The sequence below is a fragment of the Perca fluviatilis genome, chromosome 7 (assembly GCF_010015445.1).
Source record: "Perca fluviatilis chromosome 7, GENO_Pfluv_1.0, whole genome shotgun sequence".
Classification (NCBI taxonomy): domain Eukaryota; kingdom Metazoa; phylum Chordata; class Actinopteri; order Perciformes; family Percidae; genus Perca; species Perca fluviatilis.
In genome coordinates, this window is record NC_053118.1 from 34,890,139 (window position 1) to 34,908,768 (window position 18,630).

Below are 18,630 nucleotides of genomic sequence, written 5' to 3' on the forward strand. Positions count from 1 at the left end.
CTAATGGACTCAAACCTGCAGATCTCTGGTTCAAATAGGCCTACAACTTCAAATCTAAATCTACTAAATCTCGTTTTTTTTTCGATCCCAGTAATTGTCAAAAAAAATAATAATTCTGAGAAACGTCTTTTCTGAGAAAACCCAACGTCTTTTCTTTCTGTTTTTTTTTTTTTTTTTTAACCTTACCCACGCGCTTCCAAATGATTACGTCATTCATATTATTCGCCTGTTAAAAGTTGTAGTTTGGGAAATATGATTTTTTTTATTTTTTTCATAAAGTTATTTTTTCCAAAAATGGATGCAATTCAGTCGTTTTTGTATTTTTCTATGTTGTTTAAGGCGACATTCAACCCTTTTTCATAACGGTTTCAGGATCAGCTATTTTAACTTGAATAAAGGAGCAGAGAGTTTATTATAAATCCATAACTGAAACTCTTATTTTTCTGTCAAAATCTGCTTGTTAAATCTTTGCTTTTTGTAAACATTTTTCATCCCTTTTTTTTTTCTCCACCAAAACGGTTTAAGGTTAGCCTTGCAGTCTCAACTACGCAGCTCATATCCTCCACCTTGAAAAAATATATAATTCAAGTTTGACACTAAATAATGATTGATTTGTCCATGTTGTGTGGGATTGTCTTGAATCGTCATATATCATGAAAATAAAACATGATGCAATCCTTTACCGTTAGGGTAGAAACGGTGTGCATTTGGTTCCATGTTATCACCGAGGAGCGGATAAAAATCACCTGCAAAAAAAAATAGCCTATAACGTGTCAGAAAAAGCCTGCGACGTCTCCAGATAGTTCATGCAAAATATGGTCTAATTCATCATCTAGATTATAAATGATGGAAAGGGATGAAATGACCCTAAAAGTGTATTAAAATGATGTAAAAAAGTAGAAGCAGGCCTTCGTTTGTGGCGCTGCGCGGGCCTCTTTCTCTCTCTCTCTCTCTCTCTCTCTCTCTGTCTGCTCTCTCTCACTCTCTGTCTCTCTCTTCCTCTCTCTGTCTCACTGACTCCCTCTCCCTCTCTCTCTCTCTCTCTCTCTCTCTCTCAATTAATTTTTTTCAATTCAATTTCCTTTATTGACATGAAAGAAAACATGTTGCCAAAGCAGTTTGAAGAAAATGCATATATACTACATATCACATATTAAATAATACAGTAGGTGTCACATAGATTCTATACTGCACTGATAGTTATACAACACACATTACAAAACAATTACATAACACAATATAATACTTAACAGTTCTGTACAATATAATGACTGTACAATCCTAAACCAATGTGTAATGTCGGGATCTGATAGTGGGGAGTCCCTCAGGTTGGCAGATACATATTTAGCTGCAATTTCTCTCTCTCTCTCTCTCTCTCTCTCTCTTCTCTCTCTCTCTCTCTCTCTATGTCTCTCTCTCCCTATCTCTCTGTCTCTGTCGATTTCAATTCAATTCTAAGGGCTTTATTGGCATCGAAGTTTTAATGACAATGTTGCCAAAGCATAAAAATACAATTTATATTAATTATATATACAGTATATCTCATACTACTTATGCAGCCTCTAAAGTGTGTTTCCCTTTCCCTCTCTCTCTTTGTCTCTCTGTCTCCCTCTCCATCTCTCTCTCTCTCTCTCCCTCTCTCCCTCTCTCTCTCTCTAGTTCTCCCCCTCCCCCCCCTTGTCTGCTGAGGGGTGTCTAATCAGGGAAGACAAGCGGCTGACGGAATGACGATGCCTAATTGGCATGGAGTCGTGGGAACGCGTAAACAAACAGCTGCCATTTTCATTTCGCTTGTTCCCCCCCCCCCCCTCACTCTCGTCCCCTCTTCTTCTTCTTCTTCTTCTTCTGGCTCATGAATAAAAGCCGCCGCGGAGAAGTGGAACAGCAACCTGGCAGCTGCAGGCACGGAGGCTGCCGGACTGAAGGAACGAGAAAGAGAAAGAGAAAGAGAAAGAGAAAGAGAAAGAGAAAGAGAAAGAGAAAGGGAGGAGGAGGAGAGATTAGCCTCCCTCTAATCCGCCCTCCACCTCCTCCAGTGATGGGAGGAAAGAGCAGCACACAGATACACATACCTTCTGAACAACAGAGAAATCTCTTCTTCACATAAAGGAGAAGCCATTTCCCAGATAAGCTGCACATGTGATTTGCCCTCTCTTATACAAGCATGTTTCTGCCCTGCAAGGGGGACGAAAAATCCCAAATAATAATCCCAGATTTTCCTCGACACTCACACATAATGAATCATTAGTACTTTAATGCTCCTGCAGTATAATATTGGGCCTGGGGGGACACACAAAATTGATGATTAAACTTTTTTTCTAGATAAAAAAAAAAAATTCTGATGCCCTGATGCAGCGCTTTGTGAACATCCTGATACGTTTACATTCACGAATGAATAGATGTGATCCTACAAGTAGTATCAAGGCGAAAACATTGAACCTATAGAGGCTCCTGGCCAGTGGTAACTACGTACATTTACACAAGTACTCTAGGCTACTTAAGTATAATTGTTGAGGTACTTGTACTTGAGGATTTTCTTTTCCTGCCACTTTCTACTTCTACTCCGCAACATTTCAGAGAGAAATATTGTACTTTTTACTCCACTAAATTCATCTGACATCTTTTTTTCCCCTCCGATTGCTAAACGGCAGTGGGCACAACTGGAGCCACATGGTCAAAACTCTAACCACACAGACTCTAGTCCCCTGAGCTAAACATTTCATATCACCTGCAAAATTCATTCCAAGCAACACAAGTCTTAACACACGTCTCAGAAAACACTCCAGGGGGCGTAGCACAACATTCTGGGCCCTGTAGAAAGGCATTTTCTATGGGCTCCTCCTCGCATCCACAGCTATCCATTCTAGCATCTTTTTGTGGCCCTCCTCACACGAGGGCCCTGGGTATTCAGTCTCCTTTTTCCCTCCCCAAGTCCGACACCCCTGCTCAGATCAATCCTCACTGGGACAACACGCACTGTCACTCAGAACACACAGAGTATAAACACTATAGCATCAAACACCAATACAGAAATACAGTTTGAACAATTTGAGTGACTTCATAAAAAGCAATATTTTCTTCCAAGAAAAGAGTGACATTCTTGCACATGATTTATGTAAATGGGTTAGGTAAATGAAAATGATCAGTTTGCTTCAATAGATACATACATTTTTTTTTATTTTGTCTGTAGTAATTTACGGAATTACAGTAACGAGAGAAAAGAGGTAGAAACTAAAAGTGCATACTGTAATTCTAACAAATAATTGAGGGGCTAATCCTGCCTCTCTCTAGCATCAGGCCACAGGTTTTTAATCAACATCACATCTAATGTTCTCGCTTGCCATGCAACCTGGGGCGGGGGGGGGGGAGAACCTTCTGGAGTGTCTTATCCATCCCTGGCAGTCCTCTGGACTCGTGTCCCCACATCCGGCACGCATGGTTTTCCAAAAGAGACATTTGGTCACCAAATGGTGGTGGTGACCAAACACTTTCCACCTCCAGGCGGAGAACAGCTCCTCTATAGACCCTTTTTCACGGCAGACATGTTGAAATGTCATAGTAGGAGAAGGACAGGTGGATTCAAACCCATTACTGATGGCTGCATTCCACTTAGGAGAGGTCCTGGTATTAAACCATTACTGATGGCTGCATTCCACTTAGGAGAGGTCCTGGTATTAAACCATTACTGATGGCTGCATTCCACTTAGGAGAGGTCCTGGTATTAAACCATTAATGATGGCTGCATTCCACTTAGGAGAGGTCCTGGTATTGTGCATGCTGACTCACTGATATAGCTTACTGGGACACTTGATGGAACTGAGCCATCGTTAAGGTTATCAATTTCAGCTGGGCTTTTCCTACTCATGCTACGTGGCCGGCTATTTTCATAAATGGACATTTCAACCTCTCCGTTTTCAAAAATAACATCATGCACAGCTGTCAGTTTTCAGAAAAGTGTTCATTTACACGTGCCCGTGTATATATGCCGTCAATGCAGTCACAAGCATGCCAAACCTGTAGGTGGCAGTGTAACGAGAAGCTCAAGCCCACGTTAGCCAATCAGAATCCCGAAAATACGAATTTTGATTTGATTTGATTTATTTAATTGTAACAAGAATGCCTTACACATGATAAAAGGACATCAAATACAATCGAGGATAAAAACACAATAAAGTCCAAGACTTATTTCCATTGTGGTCCTCAACACACAACATCAAGACAAGACAAGATACTCAATGACATAACATAAAAACATTTTTCTTAAATAAATAAAAATAGTAACTTGCCCTTTAATCTATTCCGCAACCTTCTCTAATAACCAGACCTTGATGCTCTTTTTAAGAGTTCAGGCTGGAAATGACTTTCATATGACCATCTAACTTGTTCCACTGAACTGCCCCTATATAGGCAAAAGTTCCTTTCCCTAACACTGTCTTAAATTTATAAGGACACAGGTCAGATATGCTGCCACGAGTATTAATATTGTGTGTGTCCTTTACCTTAGTTATAAGACACGACAAAAAAGTTGGGACACTACCAAAAAATATTTTCTGAATCATGGTCAGTCTTAACATATTAACACGAGACTCTACAGGGAGCCAGTTGAGCTCAACAAATTGTGACCTACCTATGTGAGACCTATGGCCCAAGTTCAGGATTACTCGTATTAATTTATTCTGTGCTGTTTGTAGCCTCCCTTTGAGTCGGTTTATTAGGCCTTCAAACCAGGAGGTACATGCAAATTCAAAGTGGTTTAAAATTAAGGCATTGGCTAAGATGATCATTGTTGACCTTTCTAAAAATTTTGAATTTCTGGCTAAAACTTTGTGAGCCCCGTGACTTTACTCAAAACCTTGTTGGCCATATTCCTGCCATCCATGTTGTTTTCTAGTATGCACCCCAGGTATTTTACTGACGTTTTTGCACTGACCATAACATTATTCAAAATGACCCTAAATTCCGAGCATCTGTTCAATCTGTATTTTGAACCAAACAAGATGGCCTCTGTCTTACCAAAGTGTAATGACAGCATATTGTCAATCAGCCAGTTGTTTACGGAAGATAGCTCTAAGCTCAGGGCACTCTCTAGGAAGATTTTGCACGTTTGCATGTAAACTGAGACAAACGGAGGTTTAGGCAGCCGAGAGAGAGAAAGAGGACGTGATTGGTTGCGGTTGTTGCTATTGTTGAGTTTTGAAACCTGCGTTCAAGCTATGAAAAAACGAACCAGAGTCTGGTCCACATGAACTGCTGCTGCGCAGACCGTGGTTAGAGTTTTGCACACGTAGCGCCAGTTGAGCCCACTGTTGTTTAGCAATCGGAAACAAACTGTAAGTTACTTTACAAATGAAGATTGAAGATGAAGATTTTTGCACACAAAACACATGTTATAAAATATGATGTTTTATTATAAGTTAAACTACCCAAAGAAATATAGAAATACTAGTCCAGCTGAGATGATTAGACCATTAAACACACAACTGTTTGGATTGTCTCCACTTTCTACAATGGGAGGATTTTTCTGCATTGAGTACCTTCACTTTTAATACTTTAGGTACATTTTTCCTGATGATCCTTACATACTTTTACTTAAGTAACATTTTCAATGCAAGACTTTTTACAGCGTGGTATTAGTACTTTTACTGAAGTAAAGGATCTTCTTTTATACTGTAAGATTGAAATCAGCCCTGTCAGTCAAAGGAGAAACATGCATTATTCATCAAACATGTTCTGCTTACTTAAATCCATCAGTAGGAAACAAGCTATAGAAGACACCATCCCATTTATTATCTCCATTAGCAATACTATTAATTCAAGTGGGCACTTTTTCTTTTTTTATCATGTTTTTTGGTGGGGAAATCCACTGTAATTCAATATACCTTTATTAAGGAAAACTTGAACGAAGTCAAAAGTGCATATTTAAGTTAAAACAGCATAATATTGTAAAATCCTTTTCATGTCTCCATATTGCAACTGTACGGTTTTGACGCCCTCATTTAACGCTGTAACACTCAGCAGTCAGTGTGAATCTTTATATTAGCCTTCCATTCTTCTTGATTATATTCTTATTAGCATTTAATTTTCAGCGTCTGAATCCCCGCATATGTTAAATCAACGTCCATATAGTGCTGAGCAGGCATTAAGATTAAGGCCTGATTAAAAAAAGGAGAATTAATTGACTCTTTTGAAGTTGCTCGTCTCCTGATTGGCTTTCGCGGCAAAGCAATACATGTTTCAGTTGATCGTCTCGATCACGGGAGATCTGCTCTCGCAGGGTTCCTATACGGCTGGACAAACACCTGTTCACATACCGCATTTACAGAGAAAACCAATAGAGAAGACGCTTGTTCTGAGCCGCTTTTGGTTGACAGTAGCTTCATTTTCAAACAGCTTATCTTTGATGCAACATGCTACCAACACTGCATTCTCAAATACGTCTTGAGGGAAACGTTTTTCTCCCGGATTGCACGTCCTCCTACCAGTTGTCTGTATCTACGACGTTCCACTTCCAGGATTGCTCCGGTGCCGCCGGAAATTCCACCGGATGTCTTAAATTTACAACGCAAAAATCACCCTTTAGGAGCGACAGCGGTAGCGAGTAGTATGAAAGACCGTGAAAGGAGGTTGGTTGGGGTGGTGGATGGGTCAAGCAACACAGGACTTTCACCCAGGAGACCGGAGTTCGAGCCACGTTCTTGTCCAACGGAAATGTACATTTTGTAACCCCACCCACGATTTCCCTAAAGCTAATTGACCCGTTCTCGTGCCGCATGTTAAGCGTACGTCCCGACCCAGAGTGTCAAAAAGTGATGCCAAGAGTCCCGACCAAACGCATCTAGATATGACGCTAAAGGAGACTTTTTGCGTCAATAACAAACACCAGAGTGGAGCATCTTTTTGACGCGATGGGAGTGAGAATGTGATGGCGACCTGCTCCTCAGATCTCTGCAGGGTAAATCCAGACAGCTAGCTAGACTATCTGTCCAATCGGAGTTTTCTGTTGCACGACTAAAACAACCTTTGAACGTACACGTTCCACCAAAACAAGTTCCTTCCCGAGGCTATTTTGCAGAGGCACCGTGGCTCCGTTCGGCGCTTAGCACCGCCCAAGACGATTGTGATTGGTTTAAAGGAATGCCAATAAACCAGAGCACGTTTTTCTCCCATCCCGGAATGCTGTGTGGACTCGCCAGACCCTCCTCTGCAGCGCTGTGGAGGAAGGTCTGGCAATGTGAGCCTATTGGCGCTTTTCCATTACATGGCACCTGCTCCACTCGCCTTTTATGGTTTTCCATTATGAAAAGTACCTGGTACCAGCTAACAGGTACTTTTTTTTAGTACCACCTCAGTCGAGGTTCCAAGCGAGCTGAGGCGATACCAAAAGGTGATGTGAAAGCGACAGACGGGGGTTTCCCGAACAAACCCGCCATTTTTAAATAGTTTAGCCAGCTGTGTTTTTTTTTTGCTGCCTCCAGCTTCATTTGAATCAAATTTTTTCTTCTGGCTGTGGCAACAACAACACACCTTCGACGTTCTGTGTGTGTGTCACGTTAGGTCACGGCAGCGGCGCTATGATGACCAGCCACGCTGAGGCGGTACTAAAATCTGCAATGGAAAATGGACGCACAGTGCGTCGAGTCGAGGCGAGTCGAGCAGGTACCATGTAATGGAAAAACGTCATATCATACCAGCGACAGGCCTACGTTGTGAAACGGTCACACTTTTAAACACATAGTTATCCTTGCACATTGAAACAAAACTACTTGGTTAGGTTTAGGAAAAGATCACGGTTTGGATTAAACGTTACGTAGCCTACTTAAGTTAAAATAAGTCAATGTTGACTTTTGGTTTCACACGGGACATAAAGCCTCCTGGCTTAAAGTCCAGTATTTGTTTGACCCATCCATCCACCTCGACTTTGTCCCTACTCGGAATTGTCTAGAAATATATTTGTGATACTTAAAAATTGCATACCGAAATGGAAATGTCAATTTTTTTTACTGATCACTTTAAAGACTTTTTCCTATGTTGGCTTAAATGTTGAGATTGACAATTAATTCAGGGCCTTGGAAACACACAAACATATCATCACAAGGTCCATTAGTAAGTCTTTGGAGCTTTCTGTCGTATCACACCATCTTCCTCATGGACTTTCTACCCTTAAAGTTATTCCTTCATTTCATTTGGGTTTTTTATTCATTGTCTAACATCCAAACAAAAAGTATAGTGCTCTTACTTTCTAGCTCAGAACCAGAGACTCCAAAGCTTATCATTAGATATGTAACTAATCATCATGGGACACAACGATGATTCATTGCCATCTGACATCTCAGTTTAGTGATCACCACAGAGTAAAGGATCAAGGTAGTGATGAATGACTGAACGAGAAAGGGATTTACCTCACAGCAAGTTGGCTCGATCACCGGTCTGGGCAGAGTCTTTCTGTGTGGAGTTTGCATGTTCGCCCAGTGTTTGCGTGGGTTTCCTCCGGGTGCTCCGGTTTCCTCCCACCATAAAGAAATGCATACTAGGTAACTAGGACTACGGTTGAAAATTAGCCATCTGGCTAACACTGGCGCATATAAAGAAATGTTGATTAATTTGCATTGTACTAATCAAATAAATATATCTTAAATCTTAAAGTTCTAGACAACTTGAAGATCATAATTGAAGCGAAATGTAAGCAGGAGAACGATGTGATGGGAGATTGGGTGGAAACACTGTTTTTGCCGTTCACTGATTGTCCTTGAACAAGCTCATTGGTGGACATGAGGAACGTGTTTGAAATGGAGCCCAATCAACGAGCGAACCCATGCTGCTTGATAACAATGACAGGTGGGATGAACGGGAAGAGGCGGTGAGCAGGGCACTGCTCAGCTGGAAGGATTTAAGCATCCGACGTAGCTTTGATATGTGCCTTTTGAAAGAAGGGGTGTACTTTTCTTTTTCTCTTTCCCACAGTTGGTATAATTGAGTACGGCAGCAGCGAGGGGACACACTCTGCAGAGCCACAAATTACATCATTTGCAGAGTTTGTTGTGTTCTATGCTCATGAGAAGACGTGGTGGTGGTGTTGGGAGGGAGTAAGTGAGTGGAAGAAGAAAGCAATACGGCCACAATTGGGCAAATGAAGCATATCACGTGCATTCACTTTGCATTCGCCACTTCCTTCAAGACTTTCCTTTCTTTGGTTTCTTTGAGGCACTGCGGCACTCCTCACATGCTAATAATAGACTTGTCCATCAACTGTCCCCACCCTCCGAGTTAATTGGCGCTGTGCAAAGGGAGCCAGCGTCGCTCTGAAGTCGGCCCGTCATTAGATCAGTGGACGCGGGCCGTCCCCGGCTCGCACACACCCCTCTGATCTGCACACACACTCCCCCATCTCTTTTTCGCCACCCCACCTGCTCTCACAGCACGCCGCCCCCTACAGAGCGGACCCTCCCTTTAAACCGTCCCGTGGCGTCTTCCTCAGAAGGTCTTGAGAAGGCCGACCGGCCTCCTTTCACATCTAACGCCTCCCACACCGCTGTGATCTCGCTCTGACTAGATAGCTCTCCTCCCCGCCCACAGGAAGAGTGGGGAGACTGCCCTCGTGCTGCAACTGTGTTTTCTTTTCACCTCGATGCTGCTCTACAGCGTCGACGCGTGTCTTTCGAGCTTGTGTTATGCTCAGACCTCCCTGTGCATTCACTGCAAGAGTCTTATCAAATGTTTTTTTTGTGTCTTGTTTGTCTTTCTAAAAATGCCTTCTTCTCTTAAAATAACCTCTGCCAGTGCAGTGGGATAATTTCCCACACCAATCAACAATTTTGAAATTAAGTGACATTCTCTTTGTACCTTGCAGAAGTGTGCCTTATCCTGTCTTCTGTCAAATAAAAGACGTGCTGCTCTGAAGAAAATCTCACATCAAGTTCATTTGGAAACAGATTGGAATGATCCCACTGCAGGGAAAGATGTTTTCACATGTTCATAAAACAGCAAGACCTTGAGGGCTCCGTACTAAAAGAAAATTGTAGCTATGATCCTCGTCTGCCATCTTAATGGGCAACACAGGCCCACAACAGCGTCAGCACTCCAACAAGACCAAGATACGGACAAATGCCCCGGAAATCCTTAGAAAGTCTTTTATTTTTAAAAGAGCAGTCAAAGAAACGGCAGGGTTGCACCAGGAGCCATGGCTAAACACACTGCCAAGAGGCTTCTGATTGGTGTGTGTGTGTGTGTTTGTGTGTGTGCATCTGAGCCCTTGGTGCTTGCAAACACATATACTGTATTTGCCTGTCAGCAAGTGTTTATCTTGTTCTCTTTACAGTAACTGTCTGTCTTCGCAATGATAATGGCCTTTTAAATTTGCTCATATCCGATATTTATATATAGAAATATTGAGCCATGTTTGTCTACAGAAAGGTGAGAGCTGAAGCAGTTTTAGGCTGGAAATCCTGTATTTAAAAAATATTGATAAAGATTGATAAAGAATTTCTTTTTTTAAATTGTCAACAAATGGCACGAAAAGCCTAAAACCAACAATGATCCTACTAACAAGTATTTTGAATTTAAATTAATTTAAACAAAAAATAGAACCAAGACCGTTGTACAGATTTCAGATCAACTATTCAACAATTATATAATGTAAAAATGTATATAAATTCAACCCTAAAGTATTTGTATCACCTTTTAAAAGCCTGCAGTGGCTAAACCCTGGCATGCATGCACGCACGCACACACACACACACACACACACACACACACACACACACACACACACACACACACACACACACACACCCTCTCTTGTGGGTGAGAGAATAAATGTGTCCTTTTGGGAGTTTGTGTCTGTATATGCACAGGGCAGAGTTCAGAACACAAAACGCCGCCTCATGCCCTCTTTGTCCTCCTCCCTTCTCTGCCCTGGCAGCTCTCCCATGATGCCCCTGCCCCTGCCCCCGGCTTCCTGCCTCTAATGGCCGTCTCTGTGTGCCATCTCGGGAAGCCTGACATCCCCTCCAGAGGCAGAGAGCGGGGCGTTAATGGAAGCCATTGATGGGCGAAGAAAGGCTCCTTTGTGGCGCCGGGGGCAGGCGTGGGCACCCGTTTGCTCACACACAGCTTCCCCTCGGCACACACTGGGCCGGCCGCTCAGAACTGAGTGCCAACAGCGGAGATCGAAAGACAGGAGCAGCAAAGTGCCCCTTTAACGGGGAAATGGCAGAGAGCAATGGGTAGAGCCGAGGAAGGGGGGGGGGGTGTGAGGGGGGTTGGTGAGAATGAGAAAGGGAGGGTGAAAACGACAGAGGGTGAGTTGGCAGAGAGGGGGAAAGCAAAGAGGAAGGGATAGGTTGGGATTGGCCACAGTGAAAAGAAAGGCCGAGAAAGAGCAGGAGAGATTAACCGAATAAGACAAATTCAATTGGCGTGTACTGTAGGAGGCCCAAAAAAAAAAAAAAAAAAAAAGGATGTGAAGGAAATGGGGTACAAACCTCGCAGCCAAACACAGAGCGCACAGAAAAGAAACCCATGAGAAAGGGGAAATTGAGCAGGAAAAACAAAGAAACGGAGGTTGGGATCGCCCACGTCAGTGAAGCTGGGTGGCCCAGGAGGATATATATAAAAAAAAAATAAAAAAACGGTGGCAGGGTGCTGGAGGTCTCCCTCAGCCACTGTACAGCCTGTCAGCCTCTCCCTGGCTCGCTCCCCTTTCGCTAATTTATAACCCCTGAATTGTTCTCCTTTAACGGAGTTGTGAATGGGAGAAAAAGAAGGGGGAGCTGCCGGCATGCCAAACGCTGCCGTCGTTATTGATAACCAAACAGATGTGTCCGGTTCGGAACCAACATGTGACGTTAAATCTGGGCTAACGGTTTTTTTGTTGTCAGGGAAATACCGTGCGCTGGCAGCCCGGGCGCTCAATAGAGACGTGGTGTCATTGTGCGTGATGGATATTGCTTTCATTCGTTCTGAGAAGTCGGTTTCCTGGCGCCATGCTTTTCCAGGTGACATCTCGTCTTCTCTTCATTGTTGGCTGTGAAAAGGCTTCATCCGAAAACCCACAACACACCTTTCCGATTACACTCATTTCATTACGCCACGGCATGGTTTGAATGCACGCTCTGAGGATTACAGGAAGAAATAAAAAAAAAAAAAAAAATTAAAAAAAAGGGGCTGCTGTGCAGGTCTGAGCGTGCTCGACTCGACGTCGCCACCTACTGTTGTGGACGTTGGTGCCGTCGGCCGCCTCGCGTCTCCCTGCTGCGTAGCCTCCTGCATTGTTCAGGCCCCTAATTCATCCCCAGCAGCGCCTGCTGATAATTTTCCAAACGACTGGCAGCGTGCCATGGCCGGAAGAAGTGGCGGCGTGCACCGCTTGTCTCCATGCGCCACCGTGGGAGAGCAGCAAGAAAGTAGTGCCATATTTTTTTCCCAGTATGTCATCTGTTTAACACGCCTGATTGGCTTTCACACCAGAGCCTCCTTATTAATATGCGGCGGCCCCTCGCCCCGCCTCTCCTCGCCATCAGCTAAGACAAAAGCGTATTGTGTGAGCACCTCCTGTTTTAATTACGCTCAAAAGGGAGCCGTGTGTGTGTGCGTGTGTGTGTGTGTGTGTGTGTGCAGCATGCATGAGCAATGACTGCGTGTGTGTGTGTGTGTGTGTGTGTGTGTGTGTATGCGACATGTGTGTGCGAGGCGTACACAAACATACAGTATGTGCTCTGAGGGAATCATAAAACAAGCACATTCATCAACATCATCGTCACCCTGACCTGCACGTATGCTCCTGCGTGTGTGCGCATGTGCGCGCGCGTGTGTGTGTATGCGTGTGTGTCTGAAAAACAAGACGAATTGCAGTGCCATTGCTAAGGGGAGGAGCTGCTGCCGCTGTCCTATCCCACAGGAGAGAGAGAGAGAGAGAGAAAAAAGTGTTGTTGCTTGTTGCCTTTATGCAAATTGGCATCCGATAAAGGTTTTTTTTTTTTGTCGTTTTTTTTTTTTTGGGGAGAGCCACAAAGAGGGTTTGTGATCGGAGAGCCGAGGAGAATGGGAGAGGTTAGGAGGGGTTATGGGGAAAAGACAGGGACAAAATTCCCATCGGCGTACCCAGAGACATCATGTAACATTCCTCTTTTCTCCCTTTTTCCTCTCCCCTCTTTTCATCCCTCTCTTCCTCACATCCGTGACCCGATTAATATTTTGGATGAGATTAGTCGCTCGTTAATTAACGCATGCCCCCCCCTCCCACCCCCATCATTTTCCCCTCTCGCCGTCTCTTTCTCTTTCGATTGCGTTGGATTCTGGGTTTTCTTTTCTCCCTGTCTTTTATCAGTAGCTTTCTTTTCGGTCTTTTTTTTCCGGCTGATGAGAATGAGGTAATGTGCGGCGTGAGGGGAGTGAGAGAAGAAGGGGGGAACGGGGTGCTTTTCCCCCCATCGATTCCCCTTGGGGACCTTTTCAAACGAAAGATAGCGAGGGCTCAGCGTCTGAATATGGCGGTCTGAACAGTTGAATTAAATCATAATTTTGTGTGCCTTGTGTCTCCATTCAGCACTGATCCACTCCAAACAACCTCTGACTGATTTCGGGGGGGGGCATGTTGAGTCCTCATCAGATTCGGGAGAATTTCCCACAGTTGGCAATGATTACCGCCCCCTCCGGAAGTCTGATCTGTCGCTGTTGTCAGTGCGCTTCGTGCGTCGCGTGTGATGGAGTCGAGAGAGGACTCGTCCGGTATGAGGCCGTGCGATGTCTGCTGAGTGAATTCAGACAGGACTGTGATTGGTCACAGGTTCGATATCAGAGCTCAGAGAGGGGAAGGTAACACTGGCAGGGGTTACAGAGCTTCAGCAATCCTCTCTGACATGAATCAGGCTCGTCGCGGTGTGCTTTTCTGCACATCCGCTGTCTCCGTTAAGCCTCCTCTTAAAAATGGCCATGAAAGAGGACATGCAGAATGGTGTGTTGACATGGGCGGTTTCTCATATCTCTTGAAACCAGAAGTTGTCCTGGCCTTCCTTCGTGATCGGCCGTCTCAAAGCTCTTATTCCTGCCCCGAGGATGGAGGATGGAGGATAGAGGATAGAGGATGGAGGAGGGATCTTTGAGGAGCTATGAGCGAGGATACACGAGAGCAGCCTTCCCATCCCGGGAGCCGTGCGATTGGAACTCCGCCGATACAGACGGACGAATTCACGTGGCGCTTCAGAGCAAAGGACGTCTCGTCCCTCGAAAACACATTTCCTCGTTTCCTATCACCTCGCGCGATTTCCTCGCGTCTCTCCCCGTGCTTCCTCGGTGGGACGGACTAAGACGCGAGGAAGGGAAGCGAGTGACGGAAACAGGGATGCAATTTAAGGACATGCGATGTAACCCTGATTATATATAACTGGGGGGGTCTCTCTCTCTCTCTCTCTCTCTCTCTCGGTCATCTCGTTTGGATCATGAATACTACATAAAGATGCAGGATGCGGACGATTTAAAGAATGTATGAGACCGGGAAGGCTTTTCTTTCTCTTCAAAAGACTCAAAAATGTGTTGCTTCAACTTAGTATAACTTTGTTTAGTTTTTTCTCTGTCTCTCCCTTCTCCCAGCTAGCCTAGCGTGACTTCCTAGCCGCTCCCCTGCCTTCGCAGCATTGCCTCGGCCCCCGGTGAGGCCCTGCTGAGCCACATGCTCCCTCAATGGGCTCACTCAATTAACAGGCCATGAAGCCCCCGACCTCTCCAGACCTCTGCTCTCCCCCCTGGAGTCACGCACCTCCACAATGCCTGCAGCTCGGAGGCATGCGTGCGGTGGAAGTGGCTGGCTTGCAGGAGTAGGCGGGCGGGCGGGTTGGTGGGGGTATTCAGGGTGGAGGTTAGGGTGTGAGGGAAGGGGGGTGGGGGGAGTGCTCGGTCAGTGCTCTTTTGTTCCCGTGGTGTCCAGCTTGCCCCCTCTCACCCCTGGTGTCTTTCATAAGGAGTGTGTAATAACTGCCTTTGTTGGTTTTTCCTCTTGTAATGGGTCCGGTGGGAGGCCTTGTTAGCGCCGGGTGCTAAGCCAGGGGACCTCGCAGGAACTCTGGGATTAGAGGCTGCCCCCATTCTGCCCTAAATGTGATCCTTCCCTGTCACAGTTGTGACTCAGCTGGTGCATGAATATGATTTCTTTACATCTCCCTAATTGCAAAAGCTTTTTTGTTCTATCTAAGGGTCTTACATTGTGGGTTTGCATAGTCATTTTAGGCAGAATTAAAGGCCCAGTATGCAGTTTGAGGAAGGATAAAGAGAAGTGTGAATTACAGCAAGGCGCATCAATGATATAATGACCTCAAGGAATTAAAGTAATAGAGACCCGCAGAATGAGGTCTGAGGAAAAGCCGCTTATTAAAGAAGAAAGTGGCAGAAGTTGACTTAATGTTTCTTTGGATTTGTGATAAAATGAGGCTTTAACTTTTGCTTTTTTTCCCCCAACACATTTGTCCACCTAGTTTATTAAACAAATTATAATTTCGATATCTAATCTGTAGTCAAGTGGGAGGAATTTGTGTCACTCTGTTTTGCTTTAAGATTGAATAAAAGACAGTAAGGTACAGCCCCAGTGGCGAAGGGCCCACGATCACAGCTCTCCATATTTCCATATTTTGTTGTGCATTTAATCTGAAATCTTTGAGGCGTAAATTTTTTGCACCTAATTTATTAAACAAATTATAATTTTCTTTGATTGTATCAAAATACTTATGGTGCGGGGGGGGGGCAGCTCAACCTTATGGCTCACTTTAAAAATTTAAAATACAACACCATACTTCCTAATATCTCAAAATACAACGGTGTTAACTCAACGTGTTTAATCTTAAACGCTAAAAGTGCATGAATTGATTTTTAAATGCAGTGCTTTTCTTTGAGATTATTTTTTGGGGCATTTTCGGCCTTTATTTTGACAGGACAGCTGAAGACATGAAAGGGGAGAGAGGGGGGGGGGAATGACATGCAGCAGAGGGCCGCAGGTCGGAGCCGAACCCGGGCCCGCTGCGTCGAGGAGTAAACTTCTATACAGTAAATGGGCGCCCGCTCTACCAACTGAGCCATCCAGGCGCCCAAATGTGTTGCTATTCTAAACTGAAATGGCGACAGAACAATAGTTTCTCAGCTCCTTGCTGCTCAAGAGGAGACAGAATTAAAATTGAAATCAGAGGTATCAAAAATTCAAAAGACTCTCCACCGCTTCGCCAAGAAATTTCTATACATTAAACTCCCCCTTTTTTTTCACACCCACTGCTTCCCTAATAATTTCCGTACAGTCCCTGTGAGCCTAATTGGGTAACAGCATCAACAAAGATATACAGTAGAAAGCTAACTCACACACACATTATGTAAATGTGATTTGCCCACTGCAGAAGAAATTCAAAACCTCTTGAAATTCATTTTCTACACTTCTCCGTATACAACGGTGTGTTCGACAAGCTAAAAGTCATGTGCAAAAGAGAATAAATGAAATGATTGGTTCACGCAGGACATGAGGGGAGGTCCGGATGTGGCAGGTCGCACTCCGCTTTCACACGCGGGATTTGTTGAACACAGGCGGGTAATGAAAGAGGCCCCGAAATAAACACTGCCGCTACTTTTGTTGATTTGGCATTCACGCGGCTAGCCATTTTCCAGGGAGGAAATTCAAGTGAAGCACTCCCAAGCACTCGTAGAGCACTGAAGGCAATTTCCCCTCAGTCAAGTGGCTGAAACCCTCTCCAGCTGAACAACTTCCTGCGTTTAGTCAGCACCCCCATTGACGCCCCTGCTCCATCATCATCGTTGCTTAACTGGCATCAGTCACAACCTCTCAGCGGGTCGCTGCTGCTTCCAGAGTAGAGACGAATGGGCTACGACCACAGCTCTGTTCCGGGATACAATCTGGAACTACTGGACTAATAAAGAACACAACAGACTGAAATCTGATGGCCCGGAACCACGAAATGCATCTGATTTCCCAGAAAGATGAAAGTTACACGCAGGAATAGATTACAAAAAAAACATCTATATTCCCAAAGATAAAGAGGACATTACCTCAGTGTTGGATACCTAATCTGTAGTCAGGTGGGAGGAATTTGTGTCACCCTGTTTTGCTTTAAGATTGAATAAAAGACAGTAAGGTACAGCCCCAGTGGCGAAGGGCCCACGATCACAGCTCTGTCCCGGGTTATGATCTGGAACTAAAAGCATAAAACTGACTAAAATCTGACAATCGCAGCCTTGAAATGCACCTGATTTCCCAGAAATTTGAAAGTTGCAGACAGGGACATATTGCAAAAACAACAACAAAAACCCATCCATATCCTCAAAATAAAGAGGACATTACCTCAGTGTTGATATCTAATCTGTAATTCAGGTGGGATGAATTTTTGTCACTCTTTTTTTGCTTTATAGACAATAAGGTACAACCTATGAAACCCAGTGGCGAAGGGCCCACGGGTTATAATCTGGAGCTAAACGAATAAAACTGACCAAAATCTGACAGCCAGAACCCCAACAATTTTTCGCTCCAAGTCTCTATGCAACATCTCAAGTTCTGTTTTCTGCACATTGCTGCTCCCCGTGAAGCTCAAACAAGAAAGCAACATTTCCATATTTTTTTCCGTGACGATAATTCAGAGTTGACGAGTGTTGATTGCAGAGTTGATACAGCGTTTGGGGGACGAACGTTGGAAAACTATAACGAGTGTTAAATTAACTCTGATGAGTGTGCGCTTCCAGATGCACCACCAAAAGGGTTGATAGTTCGACTTGGAGTGCAATTTCCACTGAGAATGTGTCTCAGCAAAAACATAAGCACATGGAATAATTATGCAATCAGAAGAGTATCTCAGGAAGGCAGAGATGTTAAGGTACGAAGTATATGTTCTCAAAAGTACATAAAGTTTACGCTATACTTTTATCATGGGAGGGTTTTTACACACACTACTAGGGGTTTCACAGAATAGTCGACTATTCAAATACTCGACCATCAGAACTACTAACAAGTCAACAAGTCCCAGTTGTTCTGTGGGACTTCATACACTGCAGTGCAAGGCGGTAAAGCAGCAGACATGGAGCGGACATGAGGACTGTAGCCTGTAGCAGGTAAGGTAACTGTCCGTTTATCTGGGACACACAGACGTTGGATATTATTTCTAGTTGTGCACTTTTATTATGGTGTTTCATTGGGGGTGAGTAGGCTAAGTTATGAATTTCTGTTTGCAATGTTTACAGCCTATTTTCTTTACACTTTGCCATCTGTCTCATGTAAGCTCATTCCGAAATCTGCAGACATTCACGTTTATTGGCGAGATTGCATCCCGCGATATGTACGACTATTTGTCGACGTTTGGGGGAGTAGTTGATGACTCCTAAACTACACTATTTGTTAATGCCCTTCACACTCCATCCATGCATGTATCACCACATTTACCTTTACAAAACAACATTTTGATATATCTTAATATACAGTAAGTGATGGCCCCACATCTAATGAACTTTCGGTGTTACAGTGATTCTAGGGTTATTTTTGTGTTTAAACTTAATGGTAAGAAACCACTCTGATTGAGCCCACATAGATCATAATCATCTCCACATATACTGCCAAAAAGATGATTTTTTGAGTATGAATCTAATCAGGCTCGAAAG